Source organism: Lactuca serriola, chromosome 5 (genome assembly GCF_051521515.1).
Source record: "Lactuca serriola cultivar US96UC23 chromosome 5, Lser_US96UC23_V15, whole genome shotgun sequence".
Lineage (NCBI taxonomy): Eukaryota > Viridiplantae > Streptophyta > Magnoliopsida > Asterales > Asteraceae > Lactuca > Lactuca serriola.
Window position 1 is genome coordinate 259,864,933 of NC_136412.1, and position 6,551 is coordinate 259,871,483.

Sequence of the window (6,551 nt, forward strand, 5' to 3'; positions counted from 1 at the left end):
GTAGTCACAACTTCCAGATACCATTTCCATTTCAAATATCCAGTCTACAACTTGGTGTTGGGATCAGAAAGACTTGATGGTTTGGAAGCCATGAAGTCCTTGTATTCATCTTTTTTAATTTCCTCGTTAGGTTTGTTCCTCCTAACCCTTCATGTTCAGCTTGGCTAACAGTCCGACTATAATTTCCTTCCTTTGACCGTTCTTCATTGAGCTTGAGTTGCACAACTAGTGCAGTTGATTCATCCGAATTATTTCATAGCAGTTGTCTTATCTCCTCCTTTTTCACGGCTAGCATGCTCTGAATCATTGTATGGACTCCTTCCATCATGAGAGGTTCAACTATTGGCATGTCTTCGGGTGCACGCTCATTCACATGAGGCTCAGGTTGTTGGTTTCCATCATCGTTTCCTAGTCCATGTTGTGTTCTTACCATGACGATTTGTATACCTAACCATCGTTTAGGGTACGCGAGTTTACTTATATATATATATATATATATATATATATATATATATATATATATATATATATATATATATGATTTTAATTATGTCTAGACACGTAATTCACTTTATCACTCCGAAAAGTTATATGCAGTTATAATACACTAATTAAACGTTTAGAACATAACAACAAATTAGACATCTTATAATAAATTAAGTAGTAGCAATTTAGACCTTAAAGCTAATGAAGTAGTAGCAACTTAGGCAATCTAAAGCATGTTATAAATCATTTAGCACATAACAACAAATTAGACATATTATAATAAATTAAGATAGTGCTCGTGTTAATTCAGATATACTACCTAAAATAAAATGGATACACACCTCACGATCATTGCTTAGCAATCTAAGTTTAAGTCTAGAAATTCTAAAAATATTTCTAGTACGCTTAAACTAATGCTCTTATACCAATTGTGACATCCTCATTTTCAAGGTCAAAAAAGACCTTTTTATTTATGTATATTTATAACTGCAGAATTTGTCCCATAAAAAGTATTTTTGATGAATTTTTTTCCACTGATACAAGAAACATAAGCATAAACGTAATGGTTACAAGCCTACAACATCTTTTATAACGTGGTATATTTCCTTTAATATCTCAACGGATTTAAATATCATAATCTTTGTACTGCTGCTTGTGATACAAAAAATTGAGTGGGTCAGGTTGAAAAACTTGGTGAGTACATAGGGTTTTAAACCCACAACGTTTTAATCTTTAATTATATCTTTTCAACAATCATATAACTCAGTTTTCCATTCCCATTATCCTTACTTCCTATTCCTTAAACAATGGTCTCGAGTGATCTCTCATAAGGATCTTTATCAACAACGATCGTCATTTACTATCCCTTAAACATCTAGGCACATCAGTACGATGGTACTTTGGGCACAAGTCAACGGTACAATAGTACTTTGGGTAAACACAACAATACGATAATACTTTGGTCACAACATAGCAGGTCACAACTTGTTATTTCGCACAATCTTTTACTAACTAATATTTTCCTAGATGACTAGGCACAACAGTACAATAGTACTTTAGTTGAGCACAACAGTATGATAGTGCTTTGGATAAGCACAATAGGTCACAACTTATTATTTTGCACATACCTTTACTAACCTATCACATCCTCCCAATTATTATTTCACACAACCCTTCACAATCCTATCACAACATCTCATCTATTATTGCACACAACCCATCACCACCAAATTATTTGTAAGTATGATTAATATAGAGATCAATAAAGTAATAGTCATATCATGTTATATATATATATATATATATATATATATATATATATATATATATATATATATATATATAAAACACAACTAAACAACACACATAACATTTAAGCATTTAGAATACTTGTATTTATGTGTAAGTTAAAAGTAACTATGCATTCACTTGTTAAAAGTGGATGATTGATAAATTCGGAAACACTTCACCTAACACGTTGGCTTTTCCTTTAATGTGACCTAGGCATGAATATTACTAAGTCTTAGTCTTATATTCATGGTGACTAATGATAGTCTAGATTCCCCACTAATACCGATATCTACACGAAGATTTATCATTTAAGGAGCAACCAGGTAAGATCACATCAGAGGTAGGGTCCGTTTGGTATATATAGTATACTGTTTGGAAATCCCACTTTAAACACCTCATTAAATCTAGCATAGATATCACACTCGTAAGTACATCAATCAGTAATCCGACTTGGAGTCACCGACAAATCTTATTTATAAATTCATAACAACTATTATGAATATAAATAGAAATTACACTTAAAACAATATAAATGTAGCTTAACTTACAAAGATTTTTTTGACACAAGTCCGAAAATTATACTGACAGAACTCTAACCCAATAACTTCTAATTGTCGGGCTCCTAGCTACTCTAGAGCCCAACTAAAATACTTAGAAGTCCGAAAAGTCAAATTTTTGGCTAAGAAATCGTTTGAGAGAGACTGGGATTGATTTGTGTGGAGAATGGAAGGAAAATCAACACAAATATATAGGAAACAGGTAGGCGCGCTGCACACCAACTTCATTCATGCCCCTTGCTACCATGTGTCAGCTTTAGATTCATCCGCGACACTCTGTGCGCCGCTCCCTGCACACAAATATTCGCGTGCAAATTTTTTCAGATTTTCAAAAATTCATATATGCTTCGTTCGAGCTTCGTTTTCGATGTTTTTTATATCAGCGCGTAACTATCAATGAGGTCTATAAATTTTTTTAGACCCCGTCAGTTAATTCTCATTTCATTTTAAAGTTATATTTTTAACATGCTTAGAGTGTTAAAATCCATATAAAAATAATAAATATTTCGTACAACATCTATTCTCAAATGTCTTTATATTGATAGACTCCTAATCAAGAAATATTTGAGTCTCGTTTAAATTGTTTATTCTAACAATCAACCTATTTGAATTTCGATTTATGTGGTAACACAGTTGCGTTGAAACTTCGAAAAATCATAACTTCTTCATGTGAAGTTAGATTCAGGCATTACCTATATGTACACTCTCGATTTTACGATTACCATAACTCACGTTTAGATTGCTTAGGCTAATAAGCAACATATCTAAAATTTACTTTTTAAGACGCACATAGTCATGTCAATTTAATTGCGAAACTTCGAAAAAACATAACTTCTTCATACGAAGTTGGATTTTAGAGTTATTTATATGTACACAATCTTTGTTACACCTACTACAACTTTGACTAAGATTAATTATCCTAAATGACATTTTATAACCAAACATAACCTTCTATTAGAACACTTTCTCATTCTTTGGTTGTGTTTTAATCTTTTATAACTTTGCAAAATGATAATCGGTTAGTAAAATGGTTTTAATTTATTCAAATGTAAAGTTGCTTCCCTTGCTAATCATGTCAAATTTGACAGCATAATTAGAATATTTTTAAATAAAAATCCAACAATAACCTTTATTATCATGTCTTGCCTTTAACTGAAACCCAAACACACTTAGGAGTAGATAAAAATAGAGAAATTAAATATTCTCCTACCATTTGTTTTTATTTTTCCTCCTACCATATCAAATGTTGACATGTGTCATATTTAATTAGACATTTAATGAAATTAATAATCATTTAATCCACTTGTCAACATTTGATATGGTAGGAGGAAAAATAGAAATGATAGAAAAATATTTAATTTCTCATAAAAATATCCACACCCACTTAAAAAAAAGAGCACGATTTAAGACAAACATGCTACTCACTCCAACCCTCCATGAGATTTGTCTAAAAGAACATTTATCCAACTAAACCAAGGTATGCCTCTAACTTAAACAAAATTCCCAAAGGGGGATTTATAAAGCGACATAAAATAAGTAAGAACCGCAATCAAAACTAACTTAAAAACAGTCGGTCTCCCATGTATCGAGTAATGTTAAGAGTCCTACTCTTTGCTTCGGCTTTCATTTTTTATTTTTTGTTAGTAAATTTATTGGACGTAATCGTATAAAATATAAACATCATAACTCTTTTAGTTTAAATAACATCGATCAAACGATTACTTTCTTGAAAAAACAATTTAATTAATAAATATCATTGAAAATTTATAAAACAAAAATAAAAACACGATAACAATAGAAAATTGTTGACTAAAATTACAATTATTGATATGAATTTACTGTTACTACTAGCTAAAATAAAAAAAATTACAATTAGTTTCTCATGGGCAGGATTACTGGGCTTGGACTTTAGCATGAAAATATGAAACAGAAACATGGCCTTTTTTCTTATTATACAAGGCCTTTTAGGGTTCCTAGTCTTATATAAACAAACAATGAACATCGACCCTTTCACCCTGCAAATCTCATTGACTCATTCGGTAAGTTGTTCGTAATTCTATTTTGATTTTCAATCGATCGGCAGTTAGTAGTCTTTTGGGACAATGGTTCGATGTGTGCCTTCATAATCCCAGATAAGCTAAGAAACAGAGTGCTTATTCTGATTCATGGGAGGCCAAAATCAAACACAATGGAAGTTTCGCTGAGAAACCCTTCTTACTTTTCAATCGATGGTGTTTCCTAGTAACTTCTCCATACATGTTCCCCCCCTTTTTATTGATAAATTCTCTATCTGCGATCCAACTATTGCATCAAAATCTCACAATGGGAACTTCCTTCTCATTGTTGCTAATTGTCTTTTTTTTGGCAAAAATCTCACAAGTTGTGTAAAAGAATTTGAGGTTTTCATAAATTTATACTTTAATTTTATCTTTGTGATATATCCCGTCTGATTATTATAAAAGATTGTCTTGTATCTATATCCAGCTAAGTTGGTTCTATGTTAGAATTTTTCATCATTTGAATGTATTTTTTTCTTGAACTATTTGAATAGTACTTTTTAAAAAATTTGATCAATTGAATTTTTATTTTCCTGGAAACGTTACTTTTTTGCTTTCTAGGATATTTTTTTATCATAGAAATCAAGAAACTTCTAATACCCACCATTATAGAGATTGATTTGACTACAAAAACCATTTTTATGTTAAATAGTCGTCAAAATATTTTTGTTTATGTGGTTGAGATGCTTTATTAGGTTATAAAAGCTTCTCTAACCAAGTGATTATTCAATAATTTTGATTATTTCATTTAAACGAGGATGGTGTTTTGGAAGCTTTAATATTTGACATTTATATTTGGTACTAAATAGTAAAAAACAATCGATGTTAGTTTGGACTAAAAATGGCCTCTAGTTAGTGTTTTAGGGGTCTATTAGAGTTGGTTTAAGTACATCTAACACTCGGTTGTCTTAAGTCTGTCCTACAACCATTATTATTTGATTAAATGTAACAATAGGTCAATTTAAACAAGTCATAGCATGTATAATATAGTATCAAAGAGTTTTTAAATTGAGAAGTAATCTTTACACAATGTTTTTTCATATACATATTTTTATTGTATTATAGTGTTACAATACAATACTTTGATAAATAAAATGTTTTTAAAGAAAAAAGCGAAAATGTAAGAAGGTTGGTCTGTTTTATTTCATATATATCAATTTATGGTATTATAAAGCTACAATAAAATACTTTAGTAAATAAGTTATTGTGTAAGAAAAAAACAAAAATGTAAGAAGGATGGTCCTACAACTTGAGGAGATCTGGCAACCTGGAAAATGTTAGTGGAAGAGATTTGTATAGAATTATTAGCTACAACTTGATGATGAGTTGAAGCAAGGATAACTTTCTAAACACATTTCGACATTGAATGAGGCGTTGTGGTTTTCGGGGATCAACATTCACCGTTTGATTATAGAAATTCATTGTAACTTTATTAACCTAAAACAGTTAATAAATATCGAAGACTACTAAATGGTTTTTGGGGATTAACATTCACCGTTTGATTATATAAACTCATTGTAACTTTGTTAAACTAAACCAAATTAATAGAGACTATTAATTACATAAGTAATGATAGTACACTCAAACTTGAGAAAATGAGTTTAGATTTTTCTTATTAAACTTAGAGGTTGTTGATTGAGTTACAAGTTGATTGAGTCAGAATTCTGATCGAGTCTAGCTCTGTAACTTGGATGTTTGATTATGTATTTGACTGATTATGTTGAATGATGAAAATGACCATACTACCCTTTTGTTCTATTACAACAATGTACTTTAAAAAAAATCTAAATAATTACAACAATTTAACACATCAAACTTTAACATCTAAAAATTTGACCATAGTCACATAGTTCGCGGTACGGTACGGTACGGGAACGAGGATCGGGAACGAGATTCGGCAGTTAGGACGTATCGGATACGGCGGGGGTAGGTTCATTTCGGTACGTCCCGGTACGTTCCGATACGATGTATCGTGTATTTCGGTACGGTGTACCCATGAACCATGGTTTATATAAAAAGTTCCAGCCATTATTTACATCAAAATTCATTAAGAGGAAAACAAACAACATAATTTTAATATTTCTTAGCAAGAATTACTTTAAAAAATAGTTAAGTAACAAACTAACACTTCAATAAATCAAAACAATTTTCCAGCAACACA

At 30.8% G+C, this 6,551-nt stretch overlaps 1 non-coding gene across 1 annotated transcript; it reads left to right on the top strand.

Moving 5' to 3' along the window:
• Positions 1-4,458: 4,458 nt before the first annotated feature.
• On the top strand, positions 4,459-4,593 carry LOC145056233 (small nucleolar RNA snoR83). The gene has a single exon (XR_013685763.1). It is a non-coding gene; the product is annotated as a small nucleolar RNA snoR83 (small nucleolar RNA).
• The last annotated feature ends 1,958 nt before the right edge of the window (positions 4,594-6,551 follow it).